Genomic DNA, 19,807 nt, shown 5'->3' with positions numbered 1-19,807 from the left:
GAATCACTTGAACCTATCGGAGGTTGCAATGAGCCAAGATTGTGCCACTGCACTCCAGTCCAGGCAACAGAGTGAGACTCTGTCTCAATAAAATAAAATAAAATAAAGATGATTGGCAGCTTACACTTTCTTCCTCATGGAACCCAGCTGCCAGATTATGGGAAGCCCAAGCCACATGGAGAGGCTACATGAAGTAAAAACTGAGGTACTCCACTTGGCAGCCCCAGCTGAGATTCCAGGCAACAGCCTGCAGTAACTGTCAGCCATGCAAATGAGCCTTCTCATACATTTCAGTCCTTAGAGGCCCCAGGTGACTATAGCCTTGACCAGAACATTGTGAAAAAAAAGTTATAAAAAAGGAAAATAGGTAGTTTTTAAAAATAAAAATAAATGTCCAGGCGCAGTGGCTCATGCCTGTAATCCCAGCACTTTGGGAGGCCAAGGCAGGTGGATCATTTGACGTCAGGAGTTCGCGACCAGCCTGACCAACATGGTGAAACCCTGTCTCTACTAAAAATACAAAATTAGCTGGGTATGGTGGCACACACCTGTAATCCCAGCTACTCAGGAGGCTGAGGCAAGAGAATCATTTGAACCCAGGAGGCAGAGCTTGCAGTGAGCCAAGATCACGCCATTGCATTCCAGCCTGAGCAACAGAGTGAGACTCAGTCTCAAAAAAAAAAAGAAAAAAAACTAAATCATAATTAAATAATTTTTTTTAAAAAAGAACTGGAACAGAAGAACCATCCCACCAAACCTAATCAACCAAGACAATCATGGGAGATAATAAAGATGTTGTTCTTTCAGCCACTAATCTTTACAGTGATTTACTACGCAGCAATGGATCATTGAAATACTATGTAAGTGTGAAGTTTTGTTGAACTGTGGCTGAGAACTTTTAATAGGTAGGAAGAATAATTTCAAATTCGGAAATTATCCCCCAATAAAATTGGCTTGTTCTAGGGGACCCAAAGGCACAAATTCTCTGAGGATAGGATTAGAAGGTCAACTAGAACAAGCCCTCCAAAAATGAAGAGATCCTGCCTACAAATATTTCTGAGTGCATGAAGCCTCTACTTGCATGCTGCCAGGATGAGTGTGAACTTCCTCAAGGGCAGCTGTGCCAGTTAGGATTCTTGGGTTGCAAGCAACAGCAATAGACTCCGAAATGTAGCAAAATGATATCCAGGAACTCAAAGAATCAATGGGAAGGCTGGAAGACCAGGTCAGAAATGTCAGAAACAAAGGGAAGAAAAGAAGAAAAGTAAAAGTGAATAAAGAAAAAAAGATTTAAAAAAAGAAAAAGAAAGCAAGAGAAGAGAAGATACTTGAAGATACTTGAACATCTTTTTCTTTTTCCTTTTTTTTTTTTTGGAGACAGAGTTTTGTTCTTGTGGTCCAGGCTGGAGTGCAATGGCACAATCATGGCTCACTGCAACCTCTGCCTCCCAGGTTCAAGCAATTCTGCTGCCTCACCTCCCAAGTAGCTGGGATTACAGGCATGTGCCACCACACCTGGCTAATTTTTGTATTTTTAGTAGAGACAGGATTTTACCACTTTGGCCAGGCTGGTCTTGAACTCCTGACCTCAGGTGATCCGCCTGCCTTGGCCTCCCAAAGTGCTGGGATTACAGGTGTAAGCCATTGCGCCTGGCCATACTTGAACATCTTATCTGAGACCAGCAGTAGATCTAGAGAAGATCACTCATTTTTATCCTGTCCTCTCATTACCCTATTCCAAGATTCAAATTCCGAAGAGTAATCTGTTCAATTGATCTAGCTTGGGTCACATGTTTTATATGAAAGGAACTCCAGACCAGTAACAATGGTAACTAGTCTGCTTGCAACTTACTCTCAAATGATTTAGGGAGAAAAAATGCACACACACAGGGAGAGAGAGTACAGGTGAGCAAATGTGGCAAAATGTGATCAATTAGTACATTTAGGTTTAGGGTACACAGGTTTGTTTGGGTTTTTTTGTTTGTTTTGAGGCGGAGTCTCACACTGTCGTCTAGGCTGGGGTGCAGTGGCGTGATTTCTGCTCACTGCAACCTCTGCCTCCCGGATTTAAGCGATTCTCCTGCCTCAGCCTCCCGAGTAGCTGGGATTACAGGCGCCTGCCACCAGGCCTGGCTAATTTTTTGTATTTTTAGTAGAGACAGGGTTTCACTATGTTGGCCAGGCTGGTCTTGAACTCCTGACCTTGTGATCCACCCACCTCGGCCTCCCAAAGTGCTAGGATTACAGGCATGAGCCACCTTGCCCGGCCTTTGTTTTTATTTTTTGAGATGGAATCTCGCTCTGTCACCCAGGCTGGAGTGTAATGGCACAATCTCGGCTCACTGCAACCTCTGCCTCCTGGGTTCAAGCGATTCTCTTGCCTCAGCCTCCCGAGTAGTTGGGATTACAGGCGTGCATCACCACACCAGGCAAATTTTGTTTTTAGTAGAAATGGGGTTTCACCATGTTGTCCAGGCTGATCTCAAACTCCTGACCTCAAGCAATCCGCCCGCCTCAGCCTCTGAAAGTGCTGGGATTACAGAAGTGAGACACTGTGCCCGACTAATGTTTGGTTTTTTTTTTTTTGAGACAGGGTTTCACTCTGCTACCCAGGCTGTAGTGCAGTGGCATGCTCACGGCTCACTGCAGCCTGGACCTTTTGGGCTCAAGTCATTTTCATGCCTCAGTTTCTGTCCCTACTGCTATCTCCCACATTCTTCCCTCTTTCATTGTGTGAGATATAGCCAGGTACCCTAATGGTTAAGAGTGTGGGCTTTCCAGGAGTTCAAGACCAGCCTGGGCAACAAAGTGAGACCCCTGTCTCTACAAAATTAGAAAAATTATGGCCAGGCGCAGTGGCTCTGCCAGTAATCCCAGCCCTTTGGGAGGGCCAGGTGGGTGGATGACTTGATCTCAGGAGTTTGAGACCAGCCTGGGCAATATGGCAAAACCCTGCCTCTACCAAAAAAAAAAAAATTAGCCAAGTGTGATGGCATGCGCCTGTATTCTCCCAGCTACTCAAGAAGCTGAGGTGGGAGGATCACCTGAGCCAAGGAGGTTAAGCCTGCAGTGAGCCGAGATCGCGGGGCTCACGGTCTCAAAAATAAATAAATACATACAAACATACATAAATTAGGCAAGTATGATGGTGTGCACCTGTAGTCCCAGCTACTGGGAGGCTGAGGCAGGAGGCTCACTAGAGCCAGGGAGGTCAAGGTGATCACACTCCACCCTGGAGTCCAAAAAAAAAAAAGAGAAAAAAGAAAATGTGGGCTTTGACACTCACTGCCTAACCTGCTAAGCTGGTTCTGCTACTTACAAAGCTGTGTGATGGTGGCTGGTTATTTGAACTTTCTGTGCTTCCATTTCCTAAAGTGAGAACACTGATAATGATAATAATAACAGCAACAATAATGCTTATGTCATCGGGTATTATCAGGATTAAATAGAACAGCATAGTGAAAGCTCTAAACACAGTGTCAAGCACAGAGCACTCAAATGTTAATAATGATAATGTGTGGCAGTTCCAAACTTGCTTCGTAGGGGTTAATATCCAAGGGTTAGTAACAATGTTCTCCTCCCTCACCCCACACCATATTTTGCTTCATTATAGTAATTACAGTGTGAAATTTCCCTGCAAGCGAAAATAGATTCCTTGGGTAGAAGCCTAAACCCTGCACATGCCTAAAACTCTGTTTCGAAATACCTAATCTGAAAATGAGCTGGCACAGCCCCAAGCTCCACCCCCAGGCTGTACTCTGAACCACTTTTCTCCCTGGGAAGGACACACAACTGAGGGGGAAAGAGAGAGCAGAAGAGAGAGATCAAAAAATGCAATTTAGGGTAAACAAGTACTTGACTTCTTGTTTTGCTTAAAAGAGGGGAAAAACACCCCTGAGAAGAATCATATTTAAGGCAAATTTTTGGAGATAAAGAGCAGCCTGAGCTTTACAACCCAGAGTCGCCTTGTTCATGCCTCTTCCTTTAAACTCAAATCAGGGTTTGGCGACCTGTGATTTTTGTGCCAGAGATGACACATGCGCCCGTTGGAATTGGCACCTGGCCTGGCTGCAACAGACTTGTCCTGCTCCACAACCTGCAAATGACTCCACAGCTGGAAGAATTTGAAGCCCAGCTCATTTTTGTTTTGCTTTTCCTTTCTAGACTTACATATTAAACATATTTGCTTTGGAAGAAAAAATCATTTGCTATCAAATGCTTTAAAAGTACCCATTGTAAGAGGGCTAAAATAAAAATAAGGACTATGCTCATGTTGGCAGCACATACACTAAAATTGAAACAATACAGAGAAGATTAGCATGGTCCCTGCACAAGGATGACATGCAAATTCTGTGAAGCATTCCAGTTTTGGGTTTTTTTTTTTTTTGAGACGGAGTTTCGCTCTTGTTGCCCAGGCTGGAGTGCAATGGCGCGATCTCGGCTCACTGCAACCTCTGCCTCCCAGGTTCAAGCCATTCTCCTGCCTCAGCCTCCCAAGTAGCTGGGATTACAGGCGCCCACCACCAGGCCCAGCTAATTTTTTGTATTTTTAATGTAGACGGGATTTCACTGTGTTGGCCAGGCTGGTCTTGAAATCCTGATCTCAGGTTATCCGCCTGCCTCAGCCTCTCAAAGTGCTGGGATTACAGGCGTGAGCCACCGCGCCTGACCCCAGTTTTTTGTTTTGTTTTCTTTCGTTTTGTTTTTTAAGTGTTAACAACAATGTAGAGAAATTGAACCATTTGTACACCGTTGGTGGGACTGTAAAATGGTACGCCATTTCGCAAAATTGGTGGGCAGTTCTCCAAAGTGTTAAACAAAGAATTGCCATACGACCCATCAATTATACCCCTAAGTATATACCCAAGAGAATTGAAAACATATGTCCATGCAAAATCTTGTACAGTAACATCCTTAACAGGTTTGCCATGTAATTGATTGATAATAGCCACAGGGTTTTAATTTTTATTTTTTTAAGGCTAGAATCTTAACTTACCTTATACATTCACCCCTGGCATAGAACTGTTTGCATGCCCCAACATGTCTACTCCTTCCGTGTTCCTACTCTGTAAGTACTAAATCACTGGAAGAGGGTTTATCCTCTCAAATAAGCTTACTGCCATCACTTTAAAACTCAATTTCTTTTTTTTTTTTTTTGACAGAGTTTTGCTCTTGTCGCGCAGGCTGGCGTGCCATGGCACGGTCTTGGCTCACTGCAACCTCTGCCTCCTGGGTTCCAGCAATTCTCCTGCCTCAGCCTCCTAAGCAGCTGGAATTACAGGCACCCACCACCATGACCGGCTAATTTTTGTATTTTTAGTAGAGACGGGGTTCCACCATGTTATCCAGGCTGGTCTTGAACTCCTCACCTCAGGTGATCTGCCCACCTCAGCCTCCCTAGGTGCTGAGATTACAGGCATGAGCCACCGCACCTGGCCCCCAAATTCATTTTTTAAAAAAGGAAGTGTTTTATTCCAGGGCTGGAGTCAGCCAACCTTTAAATGCCCCCCCAAACTCTATATGATGGGATACCATATAGCCAGTGAAACATTATGAAGCTGCTTAACACTCAGCAGTTAAAATAGATCTCCCGGATACTTTACTTTTAAAAAAAGTTGTGGATACATTGTAGGCGTATATATCAATGGAGTACATAGGATGTTTTGTTACAGTCTTGCAATGTGAAATAAGCACATCACAGAGAATGGGGTCCAGACACTTTAAGTTAAAAAAAAAAAAAAAAGGTAAAGCAGTATGTATAATAGGCCTTTTTTTGTGTTACAAAAATGTATATATATATATAGGCCAGACGTGGTGGCTCATGCCTGTAATCCCAGCACTTTGGGAGGCCGAGGTGGGCGGGTCACCTGAGGCCAGGAGTTCGAGACCAGCCTGACCAATATGATGAAACCCCATCTCTACTAAAAAAATACAAAAATTAGCCGGCCATCTTAAAAAAAAAAAAACCTACAAAAATTAGCCGGGCATGGTGGCGTGCACCTGTAATCCCGGCCACTCCGGAGGCTAAGGCAGGAAAATTGCTTAAACCCAGGAGGCAGATGTTGCAGTGAGCTGAGATCGCACCATTGCACTCCAGCCTGGGCAACAAGAGTGAAACTCCATCTCAAAAAAAAAGAAAGAAATACAAGTGTCAATACTGAATCACAATATGAAATATGTTTGTTGCTGTTCTGTGATTCAGCCAAAGGCTTGAAGACACTGAGCTAGGAGGGTGACTTTTTGGCCCCCACATTCTTTTTCGTGACCTCAAACCTCTGGGCCAGGCTTGGTATATAGATCTGAGATCCCAATTCCTCTCAAGGGTAAAGTCAAGAGAGAAGTACTGCCGGTGGGAAGGCCATGGCTTCTGAGATGGCCTTTTTGAGGAACTGACTTAACCCTTGCCTTTTTCTAGAGACAGATAAATGTGAGGTGTTGCCATTCTTCAGCAAATATTTTCCCACCTTGGCTTAGGAGCTGTTCTTACATTTTCTCTTTTTTTTTTTTTTTTTTTTTTTTTTTTGAGACGGAGTTTTGCTCTTGTTGTCCAGGCTGGAGTGCAATGACATGATCTCGGCTCACCACAACCTCTGCCTCCCGGGTTCAAGCGATTCTCCTGCCTCAGCCTCCCGAGTAGCTGGAATTACAGGCATGCACCTGGGATACAGGCCACCATGCCTGGCTAATTTTGTATTTTTAGTAGAGACAGGGTTTCTCCATGTGGGTCAGGCTGGGCTCGAACTCCTGACCTCAGGTGATCCACCCGCCTCGGCCTCCCAAAGTGCTGGGATTACAGGAGTGAGCCACCACTCCGACCCATTTTCTTTTTTTTTTTTTTTTTTTTTGAGACAGAGTCTTGCTCTGTCACCTAGGCTGGAGTGCAGTGTTATGAGATCTCGGCTCACTGTAACCTCCGTCTCCCAGGTTCAAGTGATTCTCATGCCTCAGCCTCCCGAGTAGCTGGGATTAAAGGCGTGTGCCAGCATACTTGGCTAATTTTTGTTTCACCATGTTTGCCAGGCTGGTATGGAACTCCTGACCTCAGGTGATCTGCCTGCCTCAGCCTCCCAAAACGCTGGGATTACAAGCATGAGCCACTGTACCCAGACAATATTTTCTTTCCTTTCCTCCTCTCTTTACCTCTTTCCTTTCTTTTTTCCTCCTTCCTTTTATTTTATTTTATTTTATTTTATTTTTTGAGACAGAGTCTCGCTCTGTCACCCAGGCTGGAATGCAATGGTGCAATCTTGGCTCACTACAACCTCCACCTCCTGGGCTCAAGCGATTCTCCTGCCTCAGCCTCCCGAGTAACTGGGATTACAGGCACATGCCACCACACCCAGCTAATTTTTGTATTTTTAGTAGAGACGGGGTTTCACCATGTTGCCCAGGCTGGTCTTGAACTCCTGACCTCAGATGATCCACCCGCCTCGGCCTCCCAAAATACTGGGATTACAGGCGTAAACCACTGCACCCTGCCCTTATTTATTGTTTTATTAGAGACAACGTCTCGCTCTGTCATCCAGGCTGAAGTACAGTGGTACAGTCATAGCTCACCGCAGCTCAAACTATTCCACTGCTTCTCAGGCTCCTGAGTAGCTGAGACTACAGGTGCATACCACCACACCCAGCTAATTTTTAAAATTTTTTTGTAGAGACAAGGTCTCACTATGTTGCTCAGGCTGGTCTTGAACTCTTGGCCTCAAGTGATCCTTCTGCCTCGGCCTCCCGAACTGCTGCTTACACTTTGATTACAGGTGTCAGCCACTGCGCCCAGCCTCTTCATTTATTTTTAACTTCTACAAAGGAAATGCGGTATAAGTCCCTCAGCCACCCACTTCCTCTTCCAGAGGAGCCACCATTGCCAGTTTCTTAGGTATTATTTAAGAGATGCATTTACAAATAAACACACACACACACACACATATTTATATATATTCTTTTTTTTTTTTTTCTGAGACAGACTCTCCCTCTGTCACCCAGGCTGGAGTGCAGTGGCGTGATCTCTGCTCACTGTAACCTCTGCCTCCTGGGTTCAAGCAATTCTCCTGACTCAACCTCCCAAGTAGCTGGGATTACAGGCATGCACCACCATGCCCAGCTAATTTTCTTAATTTTCAGTAGAGCCAGGATTTCACCATTTTGGCCAGGCTGGTCTTGAACTCGTGACCTCAAGTGATCTGCCTGCCTTGGCCTCCCAAAGTGTTGGGATTACAGGCGTGAGCCACCACATCTGGCCTATATATATACATTTTTGTAACACAAGAAAAGGCCTATTATACACACTGCTTTACCTCTTTTTTTTTTTTTTATCTTAAAGTATCTGGACCCCATTCTCCATGATGTGCTTATTTCACATTGCATGTCTGTAACAAGACATCCTATGTACCTCATTGATATATACACCTACAATGTATCCACAACTTTTTTTAAAAGTAAAGTATCTGGGAGATCTTTTTTAACTGTTGAGTGTTAAGCAGCTTCATAATGTTTCACTGGCTATATGGTATCCCATCATATAGAGTTTTGGGGGGGGCATTTAAAGGTTGGCTGACTCCAGCCCTGGAATAAAACACTTCCTTTTTTAAAAAATGAATTTGGGGACCAGGTGCGGTGGCTCACGCCTGTAATCCCAGAACTTAGGGAGGCCGAGGCAGGCGGATCACCTGAGATCAAGAGTTCGAGACCAGCCTGGCCAACATGGTGGAACCCCGTCTCTACTAAAAATATAAAAATTAGCCAGGCATGGTGGCGGGTGCCTGTAATTCCAGCTGCTTAGGAGGCTGAGGCAGGAGAATTGCTTGAACCCAGAAGGCAGAGGTTGCAGTGAGCCAAGACCGTGCCATTGCACTCCAGCCTGGGCAACAAGAGCAGTGAAACTCCGTCTCAAAAAAAAAAAAAAAAAAAGTAAAGAAAAGAAATAGTGTTTTAAAGTGATGACAATAAGCTTATTTGAGAGGATAAACCCTCTACCAATGATTTAGTACTTACAGAGTAGGAACATGGAAGGAGTAGCCATGTTGGGGCATGCAAACAGTATCTATGCCAGGGGTGAATGTATAAAGCAAGTTAAGATTCTAGCTTTAAAAAAAATAAAAATTTGCCAGGCGCGGTGGCTCACGCCTGTAATCCCAGCACTTTGGGAGGCCGAGGCAGGTGGATCACCTGAGGTCAGGAGTTCAAGACCAGCCTGACCAACAAGGAGAAAACCTGTCTCTACTAAAAATACAAAATTAGCCAGGGTGGTGGCGCATGCCCGTAATCCCAGCTACTCAGGCGGCTGAGGCAGGAGAATCGCTTGAACCTCGGAGGCAGAGGTTGCAGTGAGCCAAGATCGTGCCATTGCACACCAGCCTGGGCAAAAAGAGCAAAACTCCATCTCAAAAAAAAAAAAAAATTTAAAACCTTCTGGCTATTATCAATCAACTACATTGCAAACCTGTTAAGGATGTTACTGTACATGTCAGTCATGATGTCTGCCCTACTTACCCACAGACCCTTCTAAAGACAGGGCAGAAGTCACCTTCTTTGGTACCATGTGACTGGCAACTTCTGCTCACACCACAGCTGATTGAGTCAGACATGGGCATCAGCCCCAGGCGCAGCCAATGCATGGGCAGGGCAAGTGATTTATGAGATGGCTGGACCCAGAATATCTGGCCCAACAGGAACCAGGTTGACCTGTGAGATTGCCACCTGGGATGCATTTAAATTAGAAACTCTAGAGTAAATCAACTTGTTAAGAAAAGGATTTGAAGCTGAAGGGATAAAAGATATATAAGACAGGAGGGAGTAGGGTGGGAAATGAAAGAACAGAAACTGAATATTCAGAGCTAGGGGGTAGAGAAAAGATACTAAAAAAAGCGCAAAGGTGGTCAATTTCCAGCAATACAGCAGATTAGATAGCCTGAAACACTCAACCCCACCCGCAAAAACATCTGGAAATTCTGAGTAAAAGATAACAAGTACTCTTTTAAACGAATCACAGGGTTCGCAGGAAAGAAAGGGAAATCCCCCATGTCAAAAAACAAAAATGGAACTGAAACCCAACCGGTAGTGTGAACTGATACTATGCCAGAGGAGGAGGTGTCACGGGTCTCAGAAAGCAAAGACCTCCGATTGCAATGCAAATGCAAGGGCAGGAAATCAGGCCTTGAGGCTCATATAATCCGAAATTACAACACAGAAATCATCCTCCTGGAGCTAGGAGTCAACCCACCAAGCAAAGGTGTAGCTTCAGATAATAGCATGTTTGCACAAAAACCGTCGAAAGATGAGCTAATAATTATTAAAGACACAAAAGAAGGTACCAAAATATGCAAACAGAATAATATTATCAAAAAAAAAAAGCAGGTTTGGTAAAGAACCTAGCTCAGGCCTGTAATCCCAGCACTTTGGGAAGCCAAGGTGGGCAGATCATGAGGTCAGGAGATCAAGACCATCCTGGTTAACATGGTGAAACCCCCGTCTCCACTAAAAATACAAAAAAATTAGCTGGGCGTGGTAGCAGATGCCTGTAGTTCCAGCTACTCGGGAGGCTGAGGCAGGAGAATGGCATGAACCCCGGAAGCGGAGCTTGCAGCGAACCGAGATCGTACCACAGCACTCCAGCCAAGGGACAGAGCAAGACTCCATCTCAAAATAAATGAATAAATACATAAATAAAATAAAAACTAATTTCTGGCTGGGCACGGTGGCTCACACCTGTAATCCTAGCACTTTGGGAGGCCGAGGCAGGTGGATTGCCTGAGCTCAGGAGTTCGAGACCAGCCTGGGCAACAACGGTGAAACCCTGTCTCTACTAAAATACAAAAAATTAGCCAGGCGTGGCAGCATGCGCCTGTAGTCCCAGCTACTCAGGAGGCTGAGGCAGGAGAATCTCTTGAACCCGGGAGGCAGAGGTTACAGTGAGCTGAGATTGTGCCACTGCACTCCAGCCTGAGCAACAGAGCGAGACTCCGTCTCCAAAAAAAAAAAAAAAAAACTAATCTCTTTCTCTTTTTTTTCTTATTTATTATTACTTTTTTTTTTTCTAGAGACATGGTCTTACTCTGTAGCCTAGTCTGGAGTGCAGTGGTGCAATCATAGTTCACTGCAACCTCAAATTCTTGGGTTCAAGGGACCCTCTAGCCTCAGCCTCTTGAGTAGCTGGGACTACAGGCATGTGTCACCATGCCTGGCTCAGGACTCATTTATTGAATGACACTATGTACCAGACCTGTCCCGAGCACATGCCAACGCAGTTCCTATTATGAAAGCTTACAATCCAGACTTGACAAATTCCCAAATGACTACCCTGGAAAATTTCAACCCCCATACTGGGCCTCAGTTGCTACCTTTGTGAAATGAGCGATTTAAACTCAATGTTTCCCCTAGTGTAGGTAAGATTATTTTTGGTAAAATATTCGGGCACCATTAAAAAGCACTGTGGAAAAGAATCTCTTTTTCATTTTTTTTTTAAGTAGAGATCGGGGGGGGTCTCACGATGTTGCCCAGGCTGGTCTCAAACTCCTAGCCTCAAGTGATCCTCCCATCCCGGCCTCCCAAAGTGCTGGGATTACAGCCGTGAGCTACCACACCCAGCCAGTCACCCCTTTTCCTTTCTTTTCTTTCTTTCTTTCTTCTATCTTTCTTTCTTTCTTTCATTCTTTTTCTCTCTCTCTCTTTCTTTCTTTCTTCTTTCTTTTTTTTCGAGTTGGAGTTTGGCTCCCGTTGCCCAGGCTGGAATACAATGGTGCGATCTTGGCTCACTGCAACCTCTGCCTCGTGGGTTCAAGCCATTCTCCTGCCTCAGTCTCCCGAGTAGCTGGGATTACAGGCGCCACCACCACCCCTGGCTAATTTTTTGTATTTTTAGTAGAGATGGGGTTTCACCATGTTGGCCAGTCTGGTCTCAAACTCCTGGCCCCAGGTGATCCACCCATCTCAGCCTCCCAAAGTGCTGGGATTACAGGCTTGAGCCACCACGCCCAGCCTCAGTCACCCCTTTTTCAATCCTCTTCTAATTCTACCTATAGTAGGAAGTCTCAATGTGGTGCAATCTCCTTTTCTGTTTTTGATTTTTTTGAGTCAGGGTATCACTCTGTTGCCCAGGCTGAAGTGCAATGGCACAATCGTGACTCACGGCAGCCTCGACCTCCTAGGTTCAAGTGATCTTCCCACCTCAGCCTCCCAAGTAGCTGAGACCCCAGGCAGGTGCCATTATGCCTTGCTAATTTTTTTTTTTTTTTTTGTAGAGACAAGGGTCTCCCTATGTCGCCCAGGCTCGTCTCAAACTCCTGACCTCAAAATATTCTCCCACCTCAGCCTCCCAAAGTGCTGGGATTACAGGCATGAGCCACCACCCCCAGCCCAATCTCCTTTATGACAAAGGACAAGCAGGTCTGGACCCTAAAGCCTGTACAGGCAACAGTCTCTAGCCAGCATATAATTGTTTCACTGTCTTTATTTTTACTTCTAGCTCCCATTTATGGCAAGAGGTATAGGTTTTCTGCTTATGTGTTGACATAACGTTTCCTTTTGAAATAAAATTTATGTAGCTAAAAATAAGTGAACCGATGCAAGAAAAATGTTAAGTAAATAATATAGATGGTACAGATATAAAAATGCTAAATAATATAGACGATATGGCAAAAATCATAAAGATAGAACAGGAACAACTCAAGTTAGGCAAACACAGATCTATTTCACTCAGCCCATTTTGCAGGCATGAAACCTGAGGCCCAGAGCAGGTAATAGAATCTCAGCATTATCTCACTGACTCCGACATGGCAAGGAAATTGCAGAGGATGGCTGTGCATCCAGAATTCATTAGACGGTCATGAACTTCAGGAGGTTCCAAGCCAGCAAGCAGGTCTGCCGGTCAGGTATGCAGATCCTGAATCCACAAGTGATTGTATTGCATCTTCCTTTCCACCTTGTCCCCGCTGGACAAGATTCATTCATTCAACAAATATTTATGCTCCCTGCAGCAGTACATATACTAAAATTGGAATAACACAAAGATTAGCATGGCCCCTATGCAAGGATGACATGCAAATTCATGAAGTGTTCCATATTTAAAAAAAAAAAACAGTCCAGGCACAGTGGCTTATCCCTATAATCCCAGCAATTTGGGAGGCCAAGGCAGAAGGATCATTTGAGCCCAGAAGTTCGAGACCAGCCTGGGCAACATGGTGAAACCGCATTTCTACAAAAAATGCAAAAATTAGCTGGGAGGCCGGGTGCAGTGGCTCATGCCTGTAATCCCAGCACTTTGGGAGGCTGAGGCAGGCTGATCACCTGAGGTCGGGAGTTCGAGACCAGCCTGGCCAACATGGTGAAACCCCGTCTCTACTAAAAGTACAAAAATTAGCTGGTCATAGTGGTGTGTACCTGTAGTCCCAGTTACTCTTGAGGCTGAGGCACAAGAATCGCTTGAACCCAAGAGGTAGAGGTTGCAGTGAGCTGAGATCGCGCCACTGCACTCCATCCTGGGAGACAGAGCAACAGACTCGGTCTCAAAAAAAAAATTATCTGGGCATGGTGGCACATGCCTGTAGTCCTGGCTACTCGGGAGGCTGAGGCCGGAAGAGCTTCAGCCCAGGAGTTCCAGGCTGCAGTGAGCCATGATAGTGCCACTGCACTCCAGCCTGAGCGACAGAACAAGATCCTATCTTAAAATATATATATATATATATATATATATATATATACACAAAAATTAGCCAGACTTGGTGGCGGGTGCCTATAATCCCAGCTACTGGGGAGGCTGAGGCAGGAGAATCGCTTGAACCAGGAGGCAGAGGTTGCAGTGAGCCAAGATTGCGCCACTGCACTCCAGGCTGGGCGACAGAGCGAGACTCTGTCTCAGAAAAAAACAAAAAACAAAAAATCCCAGAGAAATATTTGTTGACATCCTGCCATTTACCAGGCACTGTGCTAATTCTTAGGAATGTAATGGTGAGACACACAAAGCAACAGTCTCTCCTCTCAGGACTTTGTAATCCAGCGGGGACAGGGACAAAACATCAGTTAACACATATACAAAAGCAAGATAATTGCAGATTGTAATCAGTGCTACAAAAAAAAAAAATAGCTTGTGACAGGCACAGAATAACCACAGAACTGCTTATTTAACTAGTTAGGCTCGATGGTATTTATTTGTTAATTTACTTTGACCAGGTATAATGTGGTTCAAAATTCAAAAGGTCAAAAGATTTCTGGTAAAAATCTTTCTTCCACTCTTCCCTAACCCAGCATCTTTCCCTAGAGACAAGAGTTAACGGTTTCTTGTGTATCCTTTCAGAGGTAGTTGAATCATGTACAAGCAAAGGGCTATATATCTCCTATTTCTTACTTAAATGTTAATATAGAGGCCAGGTGCAGTGGATTATGCTTGTAATCCCAGTATTTTGGGAGGCTGAGGTGGGAGTCATTGGAAGCCAGAAGTCTGAGACTGGCCTGGACAACATAGAAAGACCTTGTCTCTACAAAATTTTTAGGCCAGGTGCAGTGGCTCACACCTGTAAACCCAGCAATTTGGGATGCTGAGGCGGGTGGATTACCTGAAGTCAGGAGTTCAAGACCAGCCTGGCCAACATGGCCGGGGCTCAGTGGCTCACAGGCCAGGCTGGATTACAGCCTGGCCTATAAGCCCAGCACTTTGGGAAGCCAAGGTGGGTGGATCACTTGAGGTCAGGAGTTCAAGACCAGTCTGGACAATATGGCGAGACCCCATCTCTATAAAAATACAAAAATTAGCTGGCGTGGTGGCACATGCCTGTAATCCCAGCTACTTGGGAGGCTGAGGCATGAGAATCGCTTGAACCTGGGAGGCAGAGGTTGCAGTGAGCCAAGATCGCACCACTGCACTCCAGCCTGGGCAGCAGAGAGAGACTCTGTTTCAAAAACATAGAAATAAAAATGAAAAATAAAAATACAAAAATTAGCCAGGCATGGTAGTGCATGCCTGTAATCCCAGCTACTCAGGAAGCTGAGGCAGGAGAATCGCTAGAACCCGGGAGGCAGAGGTTGTGGTGAGCTGAAATCATGCCACTGCTCTCCAGCCTGGGCAACAGTGTAAGACTCCATCTCAAATAAATAAATAAATAAAAAGGTAACATGTATGCTATACGTACTTCCCACCTTACTTTTTCACCTACCAGCACATCTTAGACATTTCTTCACTTTCTTTAGGTAAGTGGATAGAAAAGGTAGCCTTTTGTCAAGCACAGAATTCAGGCTGGGAGTGGGGTACAATCCAGACAATTACAAGTACCAAGAGTTTGATATGTGCAGAAAGAGGAAGACGCCAGTATACCTGGGCGTGATGAGCAAGACTCAAGAAGCAACGAGAATGCCAGACAGAGAGGCAGGGTCTGGGCACGCAGGTTCTTGTTGGTCGTAAAAGAAGTTTGCCATTTATTCTAATTGCAGTAGCCACTGGATGTGTTTTTAACAGAGTGACATAATCTGACTTGCATTTTCCAACGATAACCCCGGTGACTGTGTGGGGAGTTGGGTCAAGACTGGGAGAGGATACCAGATGAGAAGTGGCTGTGGTATTCTAGGCGAGAGGGGATATGAGCTTGGGCTAAGATGATGTAGGAGAAAGGATGGAGGTTCAGGGTATATGTTGAAGCTAGACAAGAAAAACTTCAAAACAGATTAGATGTGGACAGCAAGAGAAAGTAGAGAATTGAACCCCTGGGAAGTGGACATTGTTAGGTTTTGTGGGTGACTTCATGTCTATAACTTGCTTTATGATACTTCAATATAATCAGTTTGTTTGTTTTTGTGTTTTGAGACAGTCTTGTCTCACTGTGTCACCCAGGCTGGAGTGCAGTGGTGGGATAATGGCTCACTGCAGCCTCGATCTCTCTGGCTCAATCTATCCTCCCACCTCAGCCTCCTAAGTAGCCGGGACTACTGGCACACACCACCAAACCTGGCTATTTTTGTATTTTTTGTAGAGACGGGGTTTTGGCCAGGCATGGTGGCCCAGACCTGTAATCCCAGCACTTTTGGAGGCCAAGGCGGGCGGATCGCTTGAGCTCAGAAATTCAAGACCAGCCTGGGCAACATAATGAGATTCCATCTCTACTAAAAATACCAAAAAATAGCCAGCATGGTGGTGCACACCTGTGGTCCCAGCTACTCGGGAGGCTGAGGTGGGAGGATTGCTTGAGCCTGGGGGAGAACGTTGCAGTGAGCCGAGATTGCACCACTGCACTCCAGCCTGAGTGACAGAGCAAGATCCTGTCAATAGAAAAATAAAGGAAAGAAAGGAAAAGAAGGAAGGAAGGAAAAGAAAGAAAGAAAGAAAGGAAGGAAGGAAGGAAGGAAGGAAGGAAGAAAGAAAGAAAGAAAGAGGGGAGGGAGGGAAGGAAGGAAAGAGAGAGAAAGAAGGAAGGAGGGAGGGAAGAAAGGAAGGAAAGTAAGGAAGAAGAGCTGAGAATTTGTATTTCTTTCTTTCTTTCTTTCTTTTTATGATGGGGTTTCACCATGTTGCCCAGGCTTGTCTTCAACTCCTGAGCTCAAGCAATCTGCTAGCTTCAGCCTTCCAAAGCTCAAGGTGTGAGCCACTGCACCCAGCCTAATCAGTTTGACATTATATAAATGTCAGTTTAAGCCAATGATTTTTTGTTTGTTTGTTTTCTTTTAACATACAGGGTCTCCCTCTGTTGTTGCCCAGGCTGAAGCGCAGTGGTATGATTATAGCTCACTGCAGCCAAATTCCTGGGCTCAAGCCATCGTCCTGCCTCAGCCTCTCGAGTAGTTAAGACTACAGGTGCGTGCTACCATGTCTGGCTAATTTTTAAATTTTTATTAGAGATGAGGTCTTGCTGTGTTGTCCAGGCTGGTCTCCAACTCCTGGCCTCAAGGGATCCTCCTGCCTTGGCCTCCCAAAGTGCTGGGATTACAGACACAAATCACAACACCCAGCTCCCAGTGATTCTCTAAGTGTTATCTGTGGGCCAGAATCACTTGATTAGATTAGATTAGATTAGATTAGATTAGATTAGGTTAGGTTAGGTTAGGTTAGGTTAGGTTAGGTTAGGTTAGAAATACGAATTCTCACTGGCACTGAGGCTCATGGCTGTAATCCCAGCACTTTGGGAGGCGGGTGGATCACGAGGTCAGGAGATCAAGACCATCCTGGCTAACATGGTGAAACCCCGTCTCTACTAAAAATACAAAACATTAGCTAGGCATGGTGGCACACGCCTGTAGTCCCAACTACTTGGGAGGCTGAGGCAGGAGCATTACTTGAACCCAGGAGGCAGAGGTTGCAGTGAGCCAAGATCGCACCACTGCACTCCAGCCTGGGCAACAGAGCAAGACTCGTCTCAAAAAAAAAAAAAAAAAAGAATGTAGAATACAAAGATAATTAACCACCACTTAACAGTAATGGCCATACCAGCAAACTAAAATAGAAGTAAATTCCAGAATGTTTTGGAGACAGGTAAGAAACAAAGGGAGTGTTCTCAACAATGGAACCTTATCAGAAAAAGGGAAGCAATGCTAGACTTGTCTGGAAAAGCCTCTTCTAGGTGTGGTTCCCCAGAGCCCTGGGAAAAACAGGCCTTATCTTGAAAAGAGGAAGAATTGGATGCAAGGAAGTTTGAAGCAAACAATGGCAGCTCAGGCCTTGTTGGAGAGAACTGAGTTGTGTGCAAAAGTAATAAGGGAAAAAGGTTTTTTAAAGCAGAATTCTGACCACAGAAGGCATGCTGTAGGTGGGGGGAGGAAAAAGTTTGTTTCTAAGAACAGAGAAGACAGAAGAACACATAGGTAAAGAGAGACAAGGAGACCAGAATTAGAGTCTGAGGTCACCACATAAAAGGCACATATGACCTTGGGCAAGGGATTTCACCCTCACCTTTTAGTATTTCACTATTTTTCCCCTCTAAGAAGTTAGACTGTCAGCTGCTGTAAATTTAGAAATCATTCCCCAAGGCCTTTCTCTTTCTACCATCTTGGAGCCGGTCTGCTTGACAGGGCTTTTTTTTTTTTTTTCTTTTGAAACAAGGTCTCACTCCATCACACAGGCTGGAGTGCAGTAGTGCAATCATAGCTCACTGTAACCTAGAATATCCCAGAATCAAGTGATCCTCTAACCTCAGCCTCCTCAGTAGCTGGGAACACAGGTGCATGCCACCACACCTAGCTAACTTTTTTTAGTGTTTTGTAGAGATAGGATATCCTTATGTTATATTTAGAGACCCAGGCTGGTCTCTAAATCCTAGGCTCAAGGGATCTTCTCGCCTTAGCCTATCAAAGTGCTGGGATCATGGGTGTGAGACACCCCGCCCAACCAGGACAGGACTTCTAAAAGGCAGATATGTCTGGAAGGCTGTGGTCTAAGGCCATTTTTCCTTTTTTCCTTTTTTTTTCTTTTCCTTTTTTTCTTTTCTTTTTTTTTTTTTTTTGACACGGACTTTCACTCTGTCACCCAGGCTGGAGTGCAATGGCACAATCTCAGCTTACTGCAACCTCCGCCTCCCGGGTTCAAGTGAGTCTCCTGCCTCAGCCTCCCGAGTAGCTGGGATTACAGACATGTGCCACCACACCCAGCTAATTTTGTATTTTTAGTAGAGACGAGGTTTCACTATGTTGGTCAGGCTGGTCTCAAACTCCTGACCTCAGGTGATACACCCGCCTCGGCCTCCCAAAGTGCTGGGATTACAGGCATGAGCCACTGCACTTGGCTTTATTTTCTTTTTATTGTAGAGACAGGGTCTCACTATGTCGACCAGCCTGGTCTCAAATTCCTGGCCTCGGGTGATCCTCCTGCCTAGGCCTCCCAAAGTGCTGAGATCACAGGCATGAACCACTGGGCCTGGCCCCAAGGCCACTTTTGCTGGCTATAAGCAGGGTCTCTTGAACCAAAGGGAGTACACAGCTCTTCTTAACATTGAAGGCATTTATGCCTGAGATGAAACTGAATTCTATTTGGGCAAGAGATGTGCTTATGCATACAAAGCAAAGAACAGGACAGTGACTCCCGGCAGCAAACTGAACAAAACCAGAGCAATGTGGGGAAAGGTAACTCAGACCCGTGGAATTATGGGCATAGTTCATGCCAAATTCTGAAACAATCTTCCTGCTAAGGCCACTGGACAAAGATTCCATGTGATGCTATACCCCTCTTAAATAAATGAAAAGTAAATAAATAAAAAATATATATATTTTTGGAGATGGAGTTTCACTCTTGTTGCCCAGGCTGCAGTGCAATGGCAAGATCTCAGCTCACTGCAACCTCTGCCTCCCCAGTTCAAGCAATTCTCCTGCCTCCGCCTCCCAAGTAGCTGGTATTACAGGGACCGGCCACCGCACCTGGCTAATTTTTTGTATTTTTAGTAGAGATGGGGTTTCACCATGTTGCCCAGGCTGGTCTGGAACAACTGACCCCAGGTGATCCACCTGCCTCAGCCTCCCAAAGTGCTGGGATTACAGGCGTGAGCCACCATGCCCAGCCAAAAGTAAATTTATTAAAACGTAGTAATAATAAAAATCATTCCCCAAGAAGGACACACACGATATCAATTTTGTAGTATTTTTGCCAAAAATATTCAACCTGAGTCTAAACCTGTGGACACAATCAGACAAGTTCAAATTGAAGGTGTTGAAAAAAGCTGAACTGCAAAATATTTTAAGAGGTTTATTCTGAGCCAAGTATGAGTGATGATGGCTAGCAGACGACTTTTTTTTGGTGGGGGGAGGTAGGGGGCAGGGTCTTGCTCTGTCATCCAGGCTGGAGAGCAGTAGCATAATCTCAGCTCACTGCAACCTCCACCTCCCGGGCTCAAGCAATCCTCCCTTC

General features: G+C 45.1%; 2 non-coding genes and 1 pseudogene across 2 annotated transcripts; all 3 read left to right on the top strand.

Annotated features, from left to right (window-relative positions):
- Positions 1-4,264: 4,264 nt before the first annotated feature.
- On the top strand, positions 4,265-4,372 carry LOC129022219 (U6 spliceosomal RNA). Its single transcript, XR_008496303.1, has one exon. It is a non-coding gene; the product is annotated as a U6 spliceosomal RNA (small nuclear RNA).
- An 8,586-nt stretch (positions 4,373-12,958) lies between these two features.
- Positions 12,959-13,062, top strand: LOC129022234 (U6 spliceosomal RNA). Its single transcript, XR_008496315.1, has one exon. It is a non-coding gene; the product is annotated as a U6 spliceosomal RNA (small nuclear RNA).
- A 5,263-nt stretch (positions 13,063-18,325) lies between these two features.
- LOC129022024 (large ribosomal subunit protein eL33-like) lies at positions 18,326-19,137 on the top strand (annotated as a pseudogene).
- Positions 19,138-19,807: the final 670 nt, after the last annotated feature.

This window comes from Pongo pygmaeus, chromosome 21 (assembly GCF_028885625.2).
Source record: "Pongo pygmaeus isolate AG05252 chromosome 21, NHGRI_mPonPyg2-v2.0_pri, whole genome shotgun sequence".
NCBI lineage: Eukaryota > Metazoa > Chordata > Mammalia > Primates > Hominidae > Pongo > Pongo pygmaeus.
The sequence above is the reverse complement of the archived record's forward strand: the minus strand, read 5'-3'. Positions and strand labels throughout refer to the sequence as shown.